Here is a 23,678-nt window from a genome sequence, read left to right on the forward strand (position 1 = left end):
TATGTTGAGGTGGTCTGAGAATAACTCTAGATTGTGTGCTACACAGATGACATTTTGTGCCAAGTGAACATACAAATGATGTGTTAGTGTGAAGTACAGGCTAACACAGAAGGTCTTTGGCTAACTAATATCGCAGATGACTGCAAACTAGGAGCCATAATCAAAACTCCTAATGATGTGGACATCCTACAAAAGGGCCTCACTGAGACAGATGCCTGGTATCAAAGCCATGGTCTCAAGCTCAATGCCAAAAAGTGCATTGTCATCCCCGTTGGTAAAAACTCTGTCCTCATGAACTACCACATAGGCGGTAGTCTACTTAACACTGAAAGTGTGATAAGAGATGTTGGGAAACAGGTGGACAGTAGTCTCTCTTTTGATAATCACATCGCCACAGTGGTCAGGAAATCCTTCTATGTGATACACCTCATCACTAAAGGTTTCTCATCCAGAAAAAAAGAGGTCATTGTTCCCCTCTACTTATCAATCATTAGACCCATTATAGAGTACAACACCCCTTTTGGTATGTACCTCACAAGACATCTACAACAAATGGAAAGGCCGCAAAAATACCTCACAATTATTGGAGGATTGGTGGAGGATTACTGGATTCAAACAGATGCCTTATGCGGACTGACTGACTGAAAAAACTCCAGCTTTAATCCGTCGCATATCGCCTACTCAGAGGCGATCTCTGCCTGACATACAAAGCTATGTCAAACCCAGAGCTGTTGGACATGCTCCACTTAAAGATATCTCAATCCCTCCGAGCTACACCCTCTAGGGGCCTAAACCTTGTCACCACAATAAAGAGAACATGCTGGAGGGAAAGATTCCTGTCCCAGAGACTTCCCATACTCTGGAACAAACTACCTATCTATATCAAACAGAGCTCCTCATTACCACTCTTCAAGAAAAAATCTTGATGATTGGATGGGTAATAGGAAATTCACCCCCGGGATCGCTTTTGTGGTTCTGCTTGACAGGGGCACAGGAAAATAATTCTCTTGGGTGGCGAAAGCCAGGGTACCTTTTTGGCAAGGCTTGTATAGGCCCTAGGACCAATAGCCTAGTACCTACCTATGAACCTATGAACCTAAGTATACTCCATTTGCTATAAATTATGAATGCAAAATTATATTGCCAGCTATGAGTTGATACTGTTTCTTACTAATATTAATTAGCTGTACTTTAAAACTGCTTCACTGTAACTGATTTATTTATTTATTTACTTTCTTACTTGCTTATTTGCAGGGAAAGGTCAAGTGATGGTGCTGCCCATTGGCTGACTGGTAACATTCTCTCTTTCTCCAAATTCCTGAATGGTACTTGTGATTCCGGGGATGATTCCAGACTTAAGAGCACAGATTTAAAGACACAAATCTTTTACCTATTATTTCATATTATAACATAGCTGATCAGCAAAATATGTTTAACCTTGTGGCCCTTTTACTGTAAATGTGAGAAAGGAGATGAAAGGAATGTAAATGCATGAAACCACAAGTGAAATGTAAGATGCAATTTCTCTTTTAAGAAAGCTAGCAATTCATGAAGTTCAAGCAAATTGCACATTAAAAAGAACAGATCTCCATTACTATAAAAGATGCAGACATTAATATACAAACAGCTGAAGATATGTGTGTAAGATATTGATTATTCTTGTCTGTTGTTTTCTGGACTAATGTCATAAAGTCATTGATCGTGAAAAACTTTTTCATTACATGTGGAACAAATTACTTAGTTACTTTTCCTCTGAGAAAGCAAGCAACTAATTTAAGCTGATATAATACCTTTGTTTTCCTAAGGAGAGATAATTATGTGATCTTATTATCCCCAGACTTTTTGAACATAAATGAGAACATGAGATGCATAAATAATTGTGAGTGGTATTAGGTCTTAGCGTTGCATTGCCTTGTTGTGCTATAGAGTGGAGGATTCTCATACATTCATGTAAGTGCTGTGAAAATCTGCATCTGCGTGTTTTTTCATTAATTTGTCCAGCCTATATTAGATAGGTCCAGCATTTATTTAATAAGAGACTATTGCAATATTTAGTTAAGTGTATATCAGATTCTTTTTTAACATACTCTACCAGTGCAATTAACTATTATGTTTATATTCCTTGTTAACTTTCTCTTTCCTCTGCATATTTAATATATCCATACTATTTGCTCTGTTGTTTAAGAAAAGTGCATTATTCACGTCAATGTCTTGCTGTTGGCATTTAATACATGTCTATGCATTATTTGTTATCTGAAAGTGGATATTGAACACTGTAAATTGACAATGCTCATGGTATCCACCTTCAGAATTACCTAAATTACCTGTGAATAAATTACTAAAATACAAATAAAAATAATATGAATACTGAAGATATCCATTTATATTTGGGCAAATTAAGAGTAGTCTGGTAGCTAGTGTGTCTGTGCTCTAAAGGAGTGTCATTACTACTGTGCTAGGAAGAAAGCTATGGGAATTAAATAATTCTGTCAGCCCTCCTTGGGAAATTTTGTGTGTGTGTGTGTGTGTGTGTGTGTGTGTGTGTGTGTGTGTGTGTGTGTGTGTGTGTGTGTGTGTGTGTGCGTGCGCACGTGTGTGCGTGTGCTTATAAAATACCTTGTATGGAAAACAGTTACCCTGAGTAAATGCCAATAAAGGACACTGTGATTCAATGAGAAAATGATAAAAAGGGGATTGAAGTGTTAGAATCAGCTCTTTATGTGTCCCTTGAACAATTAAGTCTGGGTTTGCCTGTTGTTAGCTCATAACCATGACAGCAGTACATATTGTTTTTAAGCTCATAAGACAACGCTGAATTTTGTGACGTGATTGTTGAATCAGACGTGTGCACATTCGTTTACTTTAGCCTGCTGGTTACCAGTCGTTTAACTTCAGAGACTACCCCCCCACATGTCAGTTTCATTCTAACATTGTTACCTGTGGATTTAGTCCCCATCTATGCCAATAAATTATGACATTACTAGTCTTTCTGTATGGGACCCTCTTGACAAGGAGAAAAACATATCAGAAATCTGTATGAAACGGGGTAAGTGAAGACCTTCTCTGTGGTTCTACCTCCCTTTTAGGGTTGCCTTGGGAGGTAGGACAGGGGATTTAAGACCTACTGGAGGGGATTGAAATCAAATGCAGCATCATATTACATGCAGGGTTTAGGGTTTTTCATACATATACTCTACATTCTACTGATATGCTCTTTGGCATTGCCAGTCTGTATGCAATGGCACATGAGGAAAATATTGTCACCTATATGGTGATGCATCCCTGCATTTTTGCCCACCTACCACAGCAAAGGATCAGGTGTCTTGGTCTCATTATCACCAGTGGCACTCATGAAGTAGCAGTGCTAGACTATGTCCCAACACTGTCTCACACTAAGAGAGGCAATCAGGCTCTACTCTTTCATTTTTTTCTCATCATCTCTCGATCCTCCATCATATGAGTCTATTTATTTTACCCTGATTGCCTGAATCATAGTCAGGGCTTCAACTTTCACCTTTTAAAAACTGTAGCAAACCACTTGCTAAAATATATACCGCACACTAAGTACTGAAGCAAGTGCTTCATTTCAGTCTTGCCAGCAATGATCGCTGAAGCAGTAGTGGAATTACTTCATACTGGCACTCAGAAATGCCTGAACAGAAAAAAATGATGATACTACACTACTACCCAGCACCATTGATATCTACAAATTATGTCCCCTAACACCTTGTACCTGGTGTAGCTGTCACCTTCTCTCCACCCTAGCTATGCTTCTGGTTATTTGTAACCCAGTACTATGTACTTTGCTATATCTGAAATTGGTACCCAGCAAATTAATGCATTGCTGTAGTCAACAACTCATTAGCAGACAAATGCAAATAAGAATATAAATAAATAACTTGAATGGGAAGTATTGTGTATATGAGTCACCTTACATCAGTCTAAACTGTTTAGATCATGCTGATTATTATAGTTCATAGTCCACAGATTACTACTAGGCTGACTACCCTTGTGAGTCATTTTAAGCCTAGCTAATTATCCCTTGTTAGACTCAAACCATGCACCTTGTGTTTGTAAGGCAAACACTTTAACCATTAGGCCACCCTCCCAGCCCAAAATATGCATCTTCAATCTGTAAATCTCTTTCCAGTGGTGAGAATCAAACCTTGCACCTTACCCTTTAACTATTGTACCACTTGGCCTTTCAGGTTAACTAAAAGCTGTTACAATTTGTGCTGGTTTAAACTGCAGTTTGGGTGCCTACATGGTCTTCAACTGATCAGTATTCTTTAGATAAAGGTAACAAAATGGTCTTCTTGTTATTTCAATTCATGGTGGGAACAGAATAAACTGAGCAGAGGTTAAAGCACCAGTAGCAATGTGCTATAGAAATGAGCATGGTACTGTTCTGCTATATGTATATGAGATGTTATGATTTTTAAGACATCATATACTATGTCAAAACCTAGAAAAATACTGGAAATGGTGGAGTTGCTATTCTGAGAAAAACTCTACTAAGATGAATCAATAATAACATTTCATAATCATAGGGATAATACCTACAACTAGACAATGCATGCCATTGCCTCCAGAGAGTGACAGACTACGAGACTGTTCCAGCACTTTGCCCAGCCATACTAGATCACTTTGACTGCCAATCAACAGCTTGCCAGGTACCACTCAGATGCATATACACTTTAAAAACTGTGTAACATGTTTAAGCATAGGAATGTGCATGTCAAATGATGTCTTCAAATATCTCTGTAGACCAGCATCATGACAATTGTCAACACTAAAGCCAGAGATATCTTTTAGCAATCTGCTAGTGACCTGGATCTAAAACCTGAGATCTAAGATACTCTTTAATCCTTAATCCTTAAATTAATTAATGAATGATTAATTAAGGATTAATTAGTTAATTAATTAAGATTAATCTAAAACCTGAGATCTAAGATACTCCTTAATCTTATGTGAACTGCTTTCTAAACTATGGAGCTGGTAGCATAGTTAGGTGGGGGTTATATTACATCCTCAACTGCTTAGGTTGTCGAATGCCTAAATGTCAACACCTAAATGTTGAAAACTTAATATCGCGAACGGCCGTTTCTACACAGGGAAACAATGCATGCCCCCCTCCCCCACACCCCTAACTAAATATTCTAACTCCAAGATCACTCTATGTTGTAAACAGGGCAAAATCCACATAATGGCCAAATGACATGCTTCTTTGTCTGGAAACAACTGTTTGCAGTTCTAAGTTGTCAACGTTTAGGCATTTGACAACCTAAGCAGGCGACTATTCAATATAGACCCGTTAAGTGTCTGCAGCCTGCATCAAATGTTTAGACAGAGCATTTTGTCTATTTGGCTCAAATCAATTCTGTACACCTGACATATTTGGTATAACTTGCTTATTGTACAGATTTCTCTTGTGCACCTCTGTGGTAAGAAAATGACATTCATTCCCTTAGGAATTCTTGGAGGATTATAGTGAACTTCATAAGAGTAATGCCAAGACCTGGTTCAAGGCTCCCGAGAGCACCCTGGCACTACCAGGTTATACCTCATACCATGCTTTTCGGCCCCAAAACTTGGACCGAACCAGAAAAGGAATGGGAGTATCAATATTCGTCAAAGATACTCACATCTCCAGGTTGGTGGCACAGCACGAAGCATCAGAGACTATCCATGTGCAACTAACAGTGGGTAAAACTGCCTTCCAGTTTATAGCCTGCTATAGACCACCCTCCCAAACCCAGGAACCCCACTCGGCCTTCCTGAGAACACTGGAAAATATGAAGGTCTCTCCAAACACCATTATATTGGGCGACTTCAACTACCCAAACATAGACTGGGAGCATTACTCTAACTCCAACACCCTAGCTCAAAGGTTCCTAGAATTTATAAACTCAAATGCTATGGAACAACTTGTTACCACTCCCACAAGAGGGGAAAACATACTGGACCTGATCATCACCAACATGGGGACTCTATGCTCCGGACCAGAAGTGTATCCCTCACTGGTAAGATCAGACCATAAACTAATCTCACTGGATATTCACATCCCAACCCCACACCCTGCCCAGAAAACCACAGTGAAAAACTTCTTTAAAGCAAATTTCACACTCCTCAAAACCAAGGTGGAATCCTTCAAAGCCCCCGGGCCTGTGGAAAATACGGCCCAGACCGCAGAATCCTTTATAAACGCATTCTATGAACACCTTCAGGAATGCATGGATCATGCAATCCCAAATAAAAACAACACCCAATCCTCCAAAGGCAGACGTCCTGTCTGGTGGACCCCAGCCATAAACAAACTATACAATAGAAGGAGGAAGCTACTACATGATAGAGCAAAATCCCAAAAAGGGAAGGCATCTCTGATCAGTGTTAGCAAAAAACTACGGGCACTCATAAAATCATCTAAGGCCAGCTTAGAGAGAAAAATTGCACAGGACACTAAGGATAATCACAAGGCTTTCTTTAGTTATGTTAGGAACCTGGGCGGGAATTCCCAGATATGCTCAGAATTAGACCAAAATGACAAAAAATACACCGAACCCACAGACATTGCTAACATCCTAGCTGACAGGTTCAGCGCAAACTCCCCCTCCCCTCCCCACCAAAAGGGCAAATATTTATCCCAGCAGAGTGCTGCCCCCCTGACATCTCAGATGCTCAGGTAAGAGCCGGCATCTCCAAAGCAAAAAACACAGCATCAATGGGACCAGACAGTGTCCCAGGCTGCGTCCTACATGAACTCCAAGAAGAGCTAAACCCAAACATAAAACTACTATTCAATCTCAGCCTTACCACAGGATATGTACCCAAAGAGTGGCATACAGCGACAGTGGTCCCTCTCCACAAATGTGGTGCCTCAATGGATCCTGGAAACTATCGCCCCATAAGCCTGACTAGCTTGGTCTGCAAAGCTATGGAAAGGATCATCATGGACCTCATAAAAAAAGATATTGGGGACCTACAGACACTGGATCCTACCCAGTTCGGCTTTGTTAAGGGCAGATCCTGCCTCTTAAACCTGGTCGATTTCTTTGAAACAGTCACCAAGGCTATTGACGAGGGGAAGGTGGTCCACACAGCCTACCTGGACCTCGAAAAAGCCTTCGATACAATACCCCACTCGGGCATTATAGATAAGCTCACCAGCTTAAATATAAACCTCTATGTCACTAGATGGGTTGCAAACTGGCTCAAGGACAGAACCCACATGGTTAGAATTGCTGGAGCCATGTCAGACTCCAAACCCATTACAAGTGGTATCCCACAAGGCTCAGTCCTGGGACCTCTCCTGTTCGGTATATATTTCTCAGAGGTACAGGCCAACACGGAAGGACTGTGGCTGACCAAGTTCGCAGATGACTGCAAACTGGGCACTATAATTGACTCTCCAGCCAACACAAGCATCCTCCAAAAGGGCCTCATAGAAACAGACAACTGGTGCCAGAGCCATGGCCTCAAGCTAAATGCCAAAACGTGTATAGTCATCCCCTTTGGCAAAAACAAAGTGCCCACAAATTACCACATAGGTGGTAATCCATTAAGTACAGAAGAAGTAATTAGAGACCTGGGGACCCAAGTTGATAGCAATCTCTCATTTGACAACCACGTGGTCAAAGTGGTTAGAAAAACATTTTATATAGCCCACCTAATCATGAAGGGATTCACATCTAGATCAGGGGAGGTCATCGTGCCTCTTTACTCATCCCTCATCAGGCCCATAATTGAGTACAATGCCCCTTTTGGGATGTACCTTACCAGACACCTGCAGCAACTGGAAAAACCCCAAAAGTACCTCACCAAGAGGATCAAAGGGCTCAAACAGATGCCATATGCTGCCCGGTTAAAGAAACTCCAGCTCTACTCAGTGGCATACCGCCTGCTCAGAGGCGATCTGTGTCTGATGTATAAAGCCATGTCCAACCCAGAATTAATGGACATGCTGCACCTCAGAAAATCCAAATCCCATCGAGCTACGCGCTCGAGAGACTTGAACCTCAGCACTGAAATAAATAGGACATGCTGCAGGGACAGATTCATAACCCAGAGGCTCCCTTCACTCTGGAATAAAATCCCAGTCCAGGTTAGGCAGAGTCCCTCATTGACTCTCTTCAAGAGGAATCTTGATGAGTGGATGGGGGATCATAGGTTTACCCCGGGTATCACTTCTGTGTCACTTTTAGACAGAGGCACATTATACTAACCTCGAAAAAGGGCATAGCAAAATTAATTAAAAATGGGTGGCGAAAGCCAAACACACTCTGGCTAGGCTTGTAAATGCTCTAGGGCAGATAGCCTAGTATGAAACTATGAACCTATGAACCTAAGAGTAGATGCTCCTGCTAATCCACCCAGTTAACCTGTCATACCCTTGGCCTGAACAATGCCTTTTTAGTTTTCCCTTCTATGTCTCCGTTCATTTCTGCTGGAATGATTGTTATTATGACCTTGGCAAGCAAAGTAAATATTGTCATTGAAATAAACAATAAAATCCTAAAGGACTGTGAAATAATATGTTTAACAGGGGCTGTCTTGTAGATCAACTAAAATCCATGAAATACACAAAAGATTATTTCAAACTATTAACATTCTTCAGATTTTCCTTACAAGTGATAAAATAAAGACAAATACAGATGTGTATCTGTACAATGGAATTGTTTATAATTTTCTCAGTTTCTACAATACATGTTGAACATGACATGCTTTTAAATTAAACAAAAAATCAACATTAATAAAAAAAAAATGTCTGTTTCAAGTATTAGTTTTATATAATAATGCCTTGATATTACCTAAAAAAATATTACTTATTGCCGCCACAGGTAACAAAACTGAAAAAATGTATCTAATTATCATCATTTATCTCATCAAGGTCCTTCTCAATAAAAAGAAGCCAGCAAAAAAACAGTAAACAATAAATACTTCCATGCTAGATATTACAAATCATCAGTCTAGCAGAAGAAACTGAAGGATAAAAGAACAGTTGCATCCAAAAGCCAATTTAGTGACATCTAGACTTGGCTGTCAGCCAAAATAGAGTTGAGGCAGTTGTAAATATATTAACCATGTACCTTTCACAAGCATTTAGCTTAAACTAAGTAATAACTATTTTATTAAAGCAAGCTATGCTGCAAGCATTGTTTATTTGTTTAGTATGAGAAATGCAATACTTTTTTTCATTTAAAGCATGTGTGTGTGGTTTCACATCAACAGTTTTATTACAGAACTTGTTAAAATTAGAAACATTTAATGAGCAGTTGCATTTTATAAGCTGTACAATAACCTGAAGCAATAGCAAATTATTTCACTACAGCTTATATTTCACTGCCAGAAAAGATTCATCTTATTTGATTCATGTTATTCTTTAGTACATCTGGATAATGAAGAGTGCCTCACTTTTCAAGCCTAACAGAAAACTTTGCATTTTCCTGATCAGAGTGGGAGAGATACTAAAAATAATGAACTGTTTTCATGTGATGCATAGTATAATTTATCAAAATTGTGTGCAGATCACATGAATTTCTTCTAATTATGATATATTTCCAAAAAATGGGAAATTTAACCTATTTTATCTCATATCATGCAGCAGCTGGGAATATATTTAAGGAGAGAATACAAGCAGACATAAAAAAATCTTGATATTATGTCCTCGTGATAAAGTATTATAATCTCTTCATCATTCATTTGACAAGAGTTGTGATGTGTAACACTGCTTCCTGCATGTGCACCTGAAACATTTGTCAAAAACCTTGGCATTTCATGCATATGTATAAATTAACAACGAAAGAATTAAATAAAAATAGGATTATCAGTTCAGTTTTAATTTTAGCCCACTGCCTTTTCTTAATGACAGCAAAACGTGGTATCACATTGAAATGTATTTTGTTAACTGTAAATGTTGGAATATATTATTAGTTCAAGAATGTATCATCACCACTGAATAGAACTATTATCACTCTTTCCTTTAGCAGTACTTGGTAAATGAACAGAATTCTAATATTTTTAAATTACGTTTATGGAACTGGAAGTTACAGATCTTTCATTTGTTTGTTTATTTACACATTTGTCTGTCCGTTTCTTTGTTTGTGACACTAATGAATTCCACAAGTCTCAATATTTAAAGAAATCATTGATTCCTGCATCAAATGACCATCTTTCAGCTGGTCTGATTATGGAGTTGATACATATAATTTTGGTGGTTGTGGGGGGCTTGCACCCCATTGTGGAAGGTCCCCCAGCCAAAAAAATGATTTTTTTTGTATTTTTATATTATTTTAACTCACTGTTTTTAGCATGTAATTTACAATGAAAGGTGAGTTGAAAATGGTGCTTCACATTTGTGTGGGTAAACCAATCTATTCTAACCTAGTTAGGAAATGTATGGGAAGTGTCAAGGCAACCTGGAGAGGTGTTCTGCGGCTATGGTGGGGGTACAAAAAATGAAAAAAGAAAATAATGAAAAGAGTTGCACTTCTGGACATTTCCAGAAAGTGCCCCATGTCTCGCTAAACTAACTGTCAACAAAGTAAATAAACAAAAGGCTGTCTGTTATAAATGCGTTCTAGTACTGGGGTCCTATACTGAATAGAGAACTTCAGTTACTTTACTTCTTGTAACAAAAAGGCAAATACACACTGGCCTAAACACAACTTTCCAACTTCATAGAGTGCATTTTCCTTCCCACAAAATTAGCATACAAAACTTAATGTTTTCTGTGTTAAAGTAACATTAATATGCTTTTCATATTTTTCAGTGCACATTATTCTGGTTTGTGAATGTGTGCTTGTATTAATTTAGCTAACTCTAACTATCCACCCATCTACATATATGTATATATTATATATGCATATGCATTCAATTCTTTTAGCAAAATGCATTATGCACCTCCACAACAGCCTGAAATTTCATTTAATATGCTGTCCCCCCAAAACAAAATGTTTAAAGGGTTGTTTGTAACGCTGTCTTCTCTACCTTCAACTATAAATATTAAGATGTTCAGTTACTAATTTAGCAAGAACTTTACAAATTAAAAATATAGAGAATTTACTCCAATAGAAGGAGTATCTGTCTTTGTTGTTGCAGTGAAGTGAACAGATCAGTCCAAGAAAATGAGGAAACTTGTCTGCATTAAGTGGAAAAGGTGAGTAATCTAGAAAGGATATACTCTAGCTAAATAACACTTTACGTTCGAACAAAGGTAATGCCTTTAAAAGGAGGTCTGTGTGAGTCTTTTTGGAAGAGTGGTAAGAGCTTAGAAGGACTTGCTCATGAAATGTGTAGAGTCTGTAGAGATTCATAAGCAAATCAAAAATTCAGAATATCACCATTCTAAATAAACATTAGAAACACAATGAAACAAAGAAATGGCGAAGAGTGTTACATTTTGGGAATCTGCAATGCATTGTCCGAGAAAGAACTGTTAGCAGATAAACCAGATCACATTGGTATAGCATCTGCTGTAAGGACATTCTGGAGTAAATATACTTAAGAAATTGATACTAAAAATTTAGAGTGATGTGAAGGCATTAGTGTCACATAAATGGGCAATACAAGGTAAAGTGAGTCTCTGCTTTAGTTTTTAACCTTGTTACTTCTAAAGCTGTGGTGGTAGAGCGGTAGCAATGTTGCCTCACAGCAAGAGGTTCTCCTGTTCGACTCTCAGCTGGAGTGCCTTCTGTGTGCAGTCTGCATGTCCTCCCCGTGGTTGAGGGGCCTCCAAAAGACATGTGTGAATGGGTGTGCCTTCGCTGAAGGTTGGGTGTCGGGCTGGCAACTCGGTACCATAAAAATCTACTGCCAATCATTAGCAGAACAGAGTTCCACTGTAGTGATCCCTAACCGTGAAAAGACAAACAACAACAACAACTTCTTTGATAATTCCAAGACCTCCGCTAGTTAAGGACTGAAGATGAAGCCCTTGAGCTGGTGCAAAACTGAAATTACCATGGCATGGCAAAAAGACAGACTAATGTGGCAGCTCTCTTTACAGAGACAGGGAAAGCTCTTAATTATGGCCTGGGTGACCACTATTTAAGTAATAAGTCAGGGCTCTGGTGGAGTTGGCATGAACAGAATGGATGTGCCCATCCACTATGACAGAGGACAGATTGGGATTGTCAGGTGCCATAATACTTTACAGCATGGGTGGCAAAGCAAACGTCAGTTAACAGTGTGCATTCAGACAACAAGCTATCAATGTGGTAGCTGTTAACACAGGTAGGCAGATGCATGCATCTACATAGTGATGGCATGGTGTCTCCAGCAGTGACATGGGTTCATGGCCCACTCTCTAGTCCAGGGGCTTGGTTCATATAAAACAAGCTGTTATTGCTGAAATGCCAGTAAGGATAAAACAACATCACTAAGGCCACCTCTATGGTAACCTCTGTAGGCTAGCTTTAGAACTCACTGAGCAATACGCTGATTAAGAGAAAACGTGTCTGGTTGACAGGGGGAGGCTTGGTTGTCAGTAGCAAAGGATTATAGAGAGAGAAAGAAAGACAGAATCACAGGAGCATTTGTGGGTCTTCCTACACCATAAATTGTGGAGATATCCACATTGATATCCTGGCCACTTAAACATTATAAACCCAAGGTTACATCACCTCAGAGAAAAGGCAGAAAATACTTAATATTTTATGTTCAAACAGTTTTGATAATATCTAATGTCGCTTTAATTCACTTTTGCAGCATTCTGAAGTTTGATCTTATCAGCTTTAATTTCAAAATAGAAAGCCTTGAAAAATAAAAAATAGGGACATTTTTATCTGACAAAGAAGCTGCAGTACAGACCATCTATCCATTTTTAAAGCAAATATTGTGAAATTATAGTTACACATTTAATTCCTTTTACTTTGAATATGTAGATTATTGAATTTCAATAAGAATTACTCTGAGTTTTGTTAATGTGTACGCATCTCTCTGGAGCTAATATGGTTGGCTGTCTTTGCACAATGAGCAGCACTGCCAAGGCATACAACACAACAAGCAGCTTCAGCATGACCCGACAACACAGGTTCTCAACCACATCAAGATAAAGTAGGGTTCATCCTATTTATGTACACAATGTAAACAAGAAAGGAGTGTACACAAAAAAAGTGATTTAGAAGTGAGTGACCATGCACAGAACAAAAATAGGCATATCAGGAATACATAAAGTCAAGGGGAAGCCTACCACCAAGTGGACAAGGAAATATGACACTGTTGTATATTACAGTGACAGCATTGTTGGGCATTTGGAACATCACTGGCATTTGCATTCATTTTAAGAAAGACAACGGTCAGTAAATGTTCAGAAGGAACAATGTGGTGTTGAAAAAGATGTGCAAGTAACAAAAGTTTAGAAATTCCCCTGGCCATATGCCTCAAACTTCCAGTGCATGAATACTGGAAAAGAAAATGCATAAATGTGTAGAAAAATGGAAAAAATTAAGGAACACCTGTACATACCGTACTTTATGTGGGGACAATAACAGTTGTGGCAGTAACATGCATGTTATAAAGGATAGTAAGTGGGACACAGAACACATCCAAATCATCATACAGTGCAACACAGAAGGATATGCCATAGGAACAGTAATGTCATGCAGAGTTGAAAATAAATTATTATACTGCATAATTTGATACAGATATGTAAACCATAAACAGGTGAGATATATGTACAGAGGAGAAGCGGGAGATGTCAGGAAACCTGCAGTAAGATAGAAATCTTGCTAGAAGCAATTATGTGGAGGCAGTTCATTACCAACTGTATGTATATCTCTGTAAGAATATGGACATCATTAAAAGTTTGATAGCAAAACCACTTATGAAACTTACCTCCAAGGAGACGTAAATATAGTATGTGTGCATTATTTCATTATTATGTATGAACAACTGCTTAATGTAGTGTTTCAAAGTATGATTTGATGGGAGTGGAAATCATGTGTACCTATGTAAGAATCACATTATGTGCATATTGGCTCCTGCAACACATACAGTTACACTAATAACAAAGTATACATCCGAAGAGTTTTTGATATCATTTTGGAAAGTGATTACTGACTTGAGCAATGTTCAACAGATTTTAATGCCTGGATCCCAACGCTGAAAATACATCAAAGACAGTTGTGACATCATATTAGGTTGTCAGAAAACTGTGGAAACTGCTAGAGTTGACATGCAATTTTTTTGACAGGCTTATAACACTCTTGCTACCTGTGTGCATCATCACACGCCTCCATTGAAGACAATCAGCGGATCCATTCTGCAGGAGGCAAATTCACATTATTTTTTGCCATAAAATCAAACATGACAATAAATAATACTCACCATTGATTTATCATGATGTTTTGTAATAATCACTAGCCAAAAGAAAATGTAATACATACATCATCATACTGGGATGCTCACAAAGACGTATAACAATCAGGTGATGAAGATCACCCGCCTATCCAAATACATGTCTCAGTATCAGATATTACATGTTGAGTAAGATATTCCAGAGCATCACTAATGTCATTTTTGTTGACATTTAATTTTAGGCACTAATACAAAGTAGACAGTGATGGTTATGAACACATGGCCATTTAATATAAACAGTCTGAGACATATGAAGTGGTTGCTGATGCCAGAGAAAAAGTCTTAACCCTACTGCAAGAAGGAGTGCAGTTGAAAGGCTAACATGAGTACTGTGTATGAATGCATAAGAGCTCCCATAAAAAGATAATAACCCCTGTGGGATCCAAACACACGTCCTGTAGAAGTGTTGCCACTGTGCAGCATTTAAAACATAAAATATGTGAAATAAGCTGTGATGAAAGGCGGTACTGACAGGACAGGTAGCTGGAATTTTGTAAGTAATATGTGAATATGAAACTAATTTATAAAAGATGCTTGTGTTACAAATGTGTTAGAACTGTATGTCATGTGCATATCAAACTTGTTGAAAAGGTATTTATAAGGTGGTTGTTCTTGAAATGTATCCACAGTGTGCTCTACTGGAGAGAACATAAATGTTCATGCACTATTGTAACTGTTTAAATGTAGTTTTCTTTATTTTTGTTAGCTTAGTTAATCAGGGCGAGCAGGCAAGGATGTCAGTGAAGGATTATGTCAAGCTGACAAGTAACCAGTTGGCTGAGATGTGCCAAGCTAAAGGACTGGTGCATGCCAACCTGACTAAAGCAGAAATGACTGCAGCCTCAGTCACAGCTGCATAACAGACCAGCAACCAGGAAGACAGCCAGACTGGCCTTGGCGATGTACAACTCTTAGAAAATGGACAGTTCAATTTTTCCTCTGAGGACTTTAAAAAATCTGTCTGGAGTTAGAGACTTGAACTGGAGGCCAAGCATTTGGAACTGGAATCAGCAGTGAGACTGCGGAATTTGGAGGCTGAAGAAAAGGACAAATAGATGGAATTAGAATCAGCAGTTAGACTGAGACATCTGGAAGCCAAAGAAAATGAGAGGCAGAGGCAACATGAAAAATAAATGCTGAATCTTCACCAGGGTCATGGAGGTAATGGAAAAGGAAGTAACCAACCCCCAGAAGGAATAATGGACAGTAAATTTCTTCCACAATTTACAGAGGGTGATAATTTTGATAGCTTTATTCATATGTTTTTTAAAGGGTATATAAACAGTATAATGTTGCCCAAGGGCTCTGGGTATGGTTCCTGACCTGCTTACTCCATGGTAAAGCTGTAGCTGCTATTTCTAAATTGTCTGATACTGATTGTTTAAATTATAATACTGTTAAAATTTGTTTTCTCAGTGCTTAAAGTTAATACCTGAAGCTTATTGAAAAATGTTTTGTGAGCATAGACACAAAGCAGATGAAAGTATGTGTGATTATATTGCTGAGTTAAGCACTTATTTTCATAGGTAGGTGAGTGGGTGTCAGGTCACCACTTTTGAAGGGCTGGCAGACATTTTGGTGAGGAAACAAGCCCTTAGCACTTTACCTGAGGATATGAGAATCTAGTTGGCAGATAGAGAATGCAATACCACAAATGAGTTGGGGAAAAAAGAGACCTATACCTAGCAAGCAGGGCATCACTGCACAGGAAAAGTATACCCATTGCTGCATGTAGGTATAGGGGGACCCATGGTGGGCAGCCTAAACTACCCCAACAGTGTTCGGCTGTAACAGGGGAAGCCAATAGTTCAGCTATGCAGCCAGGATCAAGGGTAAATATTTTAAATGTAACCAGAGGAACTATGTAGCATATAGATGTATATGGAGGCAAGGTGGGGAAGCCAGCAAGTGGGAATAACAGAATGCCTGTGTTAAGTTGTCTAGAGAAAACAAGGGTACCAAACTACCACAGGAGGTGATATCATATCTTAGTAAATGGGAAACAGGCCACTGCTAAGAGAGACACAGCCTTTGACCTATCTATTGTGAAGCCTGCAATGGTTAAAGATGAGCAGTACTTGCTTGAGCAGTCTACTCCAGTCAGAGCTTGAGGAGGGACCCCATTCCAAATACATTTGGCTAGGGTTCACCTTGACCAGGAGGGTGGAAAAGGAAGCAAGCAAGTAGGTTTATTTGAGGATATCCCTGCGGATATCCTAAGAGGTAATGATTCTGATAATGTAGGACCTTGTGTGTATGCAGTTGCACGCAGTCAGACTTGGAGACAGGCATGTGGGTCTGGTAGCCAGGGGAACCCAGACAGACCACACACTTGAAGCCAGGACTGGTGCAGTGGTTACTTCAGAGAGGGAGCTACCCTATATCAGTGAGTCTGAAGGCGAGACACACCTGCTGTTGGTTACAGATGTCCCTTTGGACAGAGTGACTGCAAGGACAGAGGTGAGTAGTAGTACCCATCCTGACAGTGAGGCACTGTGTCAGAGGATGCCAGACTTCCTGTAGAAGGGGAGCTGGGAAGGGTTACAAATAGAGAGTTGAGACAGGCTTAGCTCTCAGACCCTACATTCTAAGGCTTAAGAGAGGTAGCTAGGGAGGTGCCTGACTCTCAAAGAAAAGGGTAATCTGTATACTGGAACAAAGGGTTACTGTATAGAGAGTGGATCTCTGTGGGAAGGCTAGAAGTTGAGGTAATACAGCAGTTGGTAGTGCCCAGAGCCTACTATCTGGCACTTCTAGCCATAGCCCATGACATTCCTTTGCAGGTCATATGAGCATAAAGTATAAAAAGAGACCTGTTATGCAGAAATTCTATTGGCCTGGGATTTCCAGGGATGTAACAGGGTAATGCAGGACCTGTGAGCAGTGCCAAATGGTAGGCAAGACAGGAGACAAGTGCAAAGTTCCTTTGATGCCTTTGCCTGCGATTGATGTTTCAGATGGTAGCTATGGATATTGTGGGGCCACTGAGTACCCCAAGTTCTACAGGGAAGAAGTATATCCTAGTGGTTGTAGATTATGCTACCAGATACCCTAAAGCAGTGGCTCTGTCCTCCATTGAGGCAGAAAAGGTGTCAAATGCTTTGTTAGAGATTTTTAGCAATACTGACTGACAGAGGTGCCAATTTCATGTCAGACATGCTGGCTTGTCTGTGGGAGCACTCTTTGTTGAAGCACCTAAAGACGACCCCCAACCACCCCCAGACTAATGGTCTGGTGGAAAAGTTAAACTCTACAGTAAAGACCATGCTACAGGCATTTGCAGACTAGTTTAAGTGAGACTGAGACAAATATTTGCCCCATTTGTTGTCTGCTTACAGATAGGTACCCCAGAAATCCACATTTTTTTCACTGTTTGAGTTGCTGTATGGGCATGAATCCCGGAAGTAGTCTGTTATTTCATATGTCTGAAACCTCAGAACCAGGCTCAGGGAACTCGTGGGCTTGGCCCAGGAAAACCCAACAGGAGCCTAACAGCAGAAAAAGGTGTGGTATAACAGGAATGCTCAAGCCAGAGAGTATGCTGTGGGGCAGCAAGTTATGGCTCTCATTCTTGTCAGACATAATAAGCTGCAGGCAGCTTGGGAGGGACCCTTCAAAGTGGTAAGGAAGGTCAGTGATGTTAACTACATGGTAGGACTGCTACACAGGAGGCAGGGACACAAACTGTACCATGTTAACATGATGAAACCTTACCATGATTGGGAGGCCCTGGTGCTAATCATTTGCAGCAGAAGGCAGGATAAGTCTGAGGGGGATCTATGCCTAAGGCAAGCTAGCCAGCAAAATCCCAAAATACTATGGTGGAGCCTATGGTTGCAGGCATATAATATGACAGTACAGCACTGTACTGGGGTCATCATTGGCAAGGCAGCTCAGATTTTAAGACAGGGTATGGAGTAATGTATTCCCATATATGCTTATCCCTCTCAAGCAACATTTCTGAAGGGTCACTTGCAAAACTACCTTGAGTCTTCGAAGGGGGAGGCAAAGTGTGATGAAAGGAGATGCCAGCAGAGCTATCTGAAATTTGCTAAGTAATTATATGTCATTTGTGAATATGAAACTAATGCTTGTGTTACAAATGTATTTGAACTGTATGTCAAGTGCATATCAAACTTATTTGTACAGACGCTTGTGTTGAAAATGTATTTTGTAGGGTGCTTGTGCTTGAAATGTATCCAAAGTCTTCTCTACTGGAGAGAACAGAAATGTGCATACACTATTGTAACTGTTTAAATGTATATGTTTTAATAGTGGAAACTGGAATACAGGAAGGTTAACCTCAGTCCAACAAATTGTAGGAAAATATCTGAAATTAAATCACTTTATAGGCTAGGCCATAAAGATGCTATCTCACAGGCTTCAATGCAGCCAGAGACACAAAGTCTGTACTAGGAAGCTTTCTGTATTGTTTTTGGGGTGAACTAATTGCTGCCCAGGAAGCACAAAGGAATAAGTTGTTCTATAACTTTTAGCACCTGCCAAAGATCTGAGCAATAGCCCTTGTTTGTGTATTTTTACAGGTAGATGCTAAATACTGCCAGCAATGGGGGGTTGCCTGGGAACTAAAAGTCAGATGACTAGAAATTATATCATTCTGCAAGCTATCCCAGCAGTAATATTTTAGATATTATTTTTGAAGTCTCTTGGTGAGACAGATCATGCTGCATTCTGTACTGGACCTGACAACAGCAAGAAGAACCATTCACCACACCATCTGCCTTGCCCTATTAGTAAGTTACTATGGAATAGTGTGATTCTCTTTGATTCAGTCAGGAATATAGGGAAGCTTAGTTTAGATATTATTTTTCTTTATTTGTATGAGGCTGTTCTTCAGTGTTGTTTTAAATATTCCCTGTGATTTTCAACACTGATGTCACTGTGAATATATACTTAGTATTTTCTCTTTCTTTTAATTATTTATTATTAAATATATTTAAATCTCTCATTGTGGCTGATCTTTGTAGAGATATTTAAGTTTAGAACGTACTTGCATATTTATTTGGTGACACTGTGTGGACCACTTCTAACAGCCTTGCTCTTGGTCAAACTACAATTTGTATTAATATTAATATTACTCAGTAAGATTGGACACCCTTTGTTAAGGGTCTTAAAATAACTGTCAAGGGGATCTGGTGGCAGTGAAAACTACATTATAGTCTGGGCAAATGGCAGCATAGCTAGTAAACCTGTACCAGACTTTCCCAGGTGTGTGTGTGTGTGTGTGTGTGTGTGTGTGTGTGTGTGTGTGTGTGTGTGTGTGTGTGTGTTTTCAAATCAAATCTCCAAGAGTTTGTTAGTCAGGTACTTGGACAGGGAAATGAAGCACTGGTTGAACAGAAAGAATATTGGAGGATTTGGCTTGGAACCCTGGCTAAGGACTCAACTCTATAGCTGTGCCAGCGGGGAGTCTTATTAGGGATTTGGAGAAAGAGAAACTAGGCCCGGACTGACTGTGGTTTCTGTGCATTCTTAAGGGAAATTGCACTTGATGGAGAGAGCTACATTTGAAAATAATGTGTGTGTACCTGCTATCCTCTCAGTGAATGCCCCCCACAGGTGCCAGTGATGAGGATTGACAATGCTTGATTACTGATCCAGAGGTGGGATATCCACGTCACATATTGGTTGGCAGTGGTGGGTCATCACATAAGCCATTCCATTCTGAGAGCACTTGCTTCTGAACAAAGTAATACAGATTACACAGTGCTGGACTTGAACAACTGCACTGTTCATCAAAATTCTCTAGACTTGTGCACTAATTGAAGACACCACACAAGAGATCAAATCACAGTTGTCAGAAAGCATACACTTTTAACGGATTACTTGAGCAGTGTGTTGGAATGGCAAAAGGTATGAAAACACCTGAGGAATTAAAGCTCCTTCCCTGGGTAAAGGTAACCCTCTTCATAGAAATGTACACAGTCATATCAGCTAAATAAGCCAGTCCTGATTATTAACATTTATTTTATAGAATCACAGGCTGAAACACAATGTTGGATTCAAATACCTGCTTATGTAAGTCATACAATCTCTACAATTGTGCAGTAACAAATGATGCCACAGGACTAGACATAGCCCAATTGTCACAAAGTACATTGTAGAAGGGATAACTTGATGAATATGTCTGAATGGATATATATTGCATGAAAGTGTGTGCAATGGATCAAAACATGTATTTATGCAACTATTTAAACAAGGCTGAATAATCCACATCACATATGCTGACTAAGCCATTCCTGCATATAAGTATTTTGTTACACAAACACAGTGGTTACACGTTGGTGCAATTTTAACACTTGCCTATGTAAGCCCACATTCTCTATGACTACATATAACCCACCGATGTCATAGGAGATGACATATCACAGCTGTCACATAACACACACTTAAAGAGATAACCCGGAGAATTGTTTGAATGAATAAATGGCAACCATAAAAGGCAATAAAACTTGTTCTTTCTCACTCTCTTATTGTTTATCAGATATCCTATATAAGCCAATCCTGTATGCTAGCATTCTCTTGGACACTTGATAGTTACACTTTGCCAGACTCTAACAAATACATATCTAAGTCCATATTCTACAGAACTCCATATTAACTGCTTACACCACATAAAAAGTCAGATCAGGGATGTCTGAAAGCAAACATTTGAAGGGATGACTTTAGCAGTGTATTTTAATGGCTGTGGCACACTGAAAAAGGGGTTTGAAGGATAAAAATCCTGAAGTCATGTACGTGTTCACACAAGTTGGTGTTATCCATACTACATATGTTAACTAAGCCTGACAAGCCTGTCAGTATTCCCTTGCATACATACACACACACACACACACACACACACACACACACACACACACACACACACTACTTATACATTGCCAGATTGTGACACCTGACTGTCTATGTCCATACACTATTGAACTGTGCATCAATAGCTAATGACATAGGGTAAGTGTTATTGCAAGTTTCAGACAGCATACATTTAAAGGTTCTGATTGAGCAGTGTTTTGTAATGTATATGTTTTATCTAAAAGGAAAAATAACAGGTGGAGGTTCCCTTTTGCTGTGTAATTGTTATCACTGAGTGGAAGTGCTCACATCAGATTTGTTGGATAATCCATTCCTTTCTATCACTTTTTTCTGATGCACTCATATTGGTACACATTGCTGGATTCAAACATCTAAGTCAGCATTCTGTAGAACAGATCATTTACCAATTATGCCACAAGATAAGTCTTACAACATTGTCACACAGCACATAGCTGTAGTTCACATGACATATGCTTAGGGGAATAGCCAGTGTGGTCTGAGAGATAGACAACACAAATGTGTTAGTCACAAATCAGAATATACTGTAGCAATATGTCATACATCACATAATTCAAATGAACTGTTGTGTTGTGTGTATATATTTATATGTGTGTGTGTGTGTGTGTGTGTGTGTGTGTGTGTGTGTGTGTGTGTGTGTGTGTGTCACACTGAGGTGTATTGAAGTGTCATGTGATGGGTGATACTCACATATGTTAATCAGTGAAGTGCAGCCCATGCATTTTTGACTGTTAATCTGCAGATCATTGCAGGAAAGTCTTATGTTTATGTGTGGATCATTTGCATGTCTCTGTCATGTGTGTATAATATACAAGTCATACAAGCAAAACAAATATATTGCACTTCTCTGCATATACTGTATGTCTGTAATTCTAACAGATCAATGGAACACACTTGAAAGAGTATTGTGGGTCACAGGAACATTCTTTTACAAATATAAGTAGATACACTAAATTACAATGGACTACTCATATGTGGAGTACAATAAGACAATAAACTGTATATAACTAGTGCAGGGCATTGACATTACTTTCTGTCTGCCACAATCACTTGTTTTAGTGCACTGCTGACAAGCTCATTTGTGCATCTGATTGGAAAGTGTTAGGACATGCTTCTTTTTTGATTTTTTTTAACTTAGGGTGATGAATAGCAGTTACTGCTTGATGCCAAGTACTGTGCACATGATGGGTACAGACTTTGACATTTGTGGTTCTAAGCCATTTCTGTTCATGTGTGCGGTGTGTGAATCTACTTTTTGACCAGATTAAAGGTATGAAATGAGATTACTAAGACAGTGGTAAAAATGGGGAACAAGCAGAGGGTAGGATTCTAGGGGCATTATTAAGGAATGTGCAGGATGTTGATAAGACATCACCATAGCTAGTCAGATCTCCACAAGCTAATACTGTATTTCTACAAAAAATTAAGAACTTTGGATAGTTGTATATTAAAGGATGTGTGACAACAGCTTAATAATGTTGTGTGACCATTTGAACCAATCAAGTGTGCCATACACACATAAGAAATGTGGAGAGACATTTATGGGGCATATGTTTTTTTCTTTTTTTTTTGTGGGGCAGGTGTTCTTTTAAATTTTTAAGTGAGAGGAATATTGCAGAACGTATATTAGAAATATTAAAGGTAGGTGACAGATATAAGGGGACAGGGATGGTGATGGTAATTGGTAAAAGGTATGAAACTTCAGACAAGCATCCCTGTCCAGTGTGAATACAGTGGAAGTCCAGTCTTCACCCTCCAAATTGTTCCCACTATCTCCTGTCCCAGACACATGGAATAGTGCCAGATGGGACAGCGATTTTGCTATTTGATCCAGGACTTTTTCATTCCAACTGATGCAGGCATTGAGATCCCCCCTCTATGATTTCTTTCTCTAGCCCTGTCAGTTCTTGTGTTGGGTGAAATAATCACCACCTCCACTGGCACTGTTCTCAGTGGGCACCACTACTCCAAGCACAAGGACAGAGCTACCTGATGCAGTTGGTATAGGGGTTTTGGAAGGAATGCTACCAGGTTGTGACCTAGAAGTCCTGGTTGTCTGTTATGACTATGGTGGTACCTTTGCTGTCACCTGTGAAAGAATGATGGTCTGAATCACTGTGGCCAGTATAGCTTACCATGCTGGTGGTCATGTTGTAGCAAGAATTATAGAATTTATGTAATTAAAAAAAAAATCAATAGAGAGTGGGAAGAGGCAACAGAGAAAATATCATAAATGTCATGTAATTGTAATGTATCCCAGTCACTGTATATCCCAACATATTTTTTTATGCTTGTCACATCTACATATGAAATGTATATAGTAACAAAATACCAGTAGGACAGCCACGACAATGAAAAGTCTCTTTTAATACTGATATAAACCATAAACTAGGACAAGTGCTTTCAGGTATCAAGTATGCTTCATCATGTCCTCTAAAATCAAATAAAAACCTTCAGTTTAAATATAATAG

Source organism: Protopterus annectens, chromosome 3.part0 (genome assembly GCF_019279795.1).
Source record: "Protopterus annectens isolate FY-2018-M chromosome 3.part0, PAN1.0, whole genome shotgun sequence".
Classification (NCBI taxonomy): Eukaryota; Metazoa; Chordata; order Ceratodontiformes; family Protopteridae; genus Protopterus; species Protopterus annectens.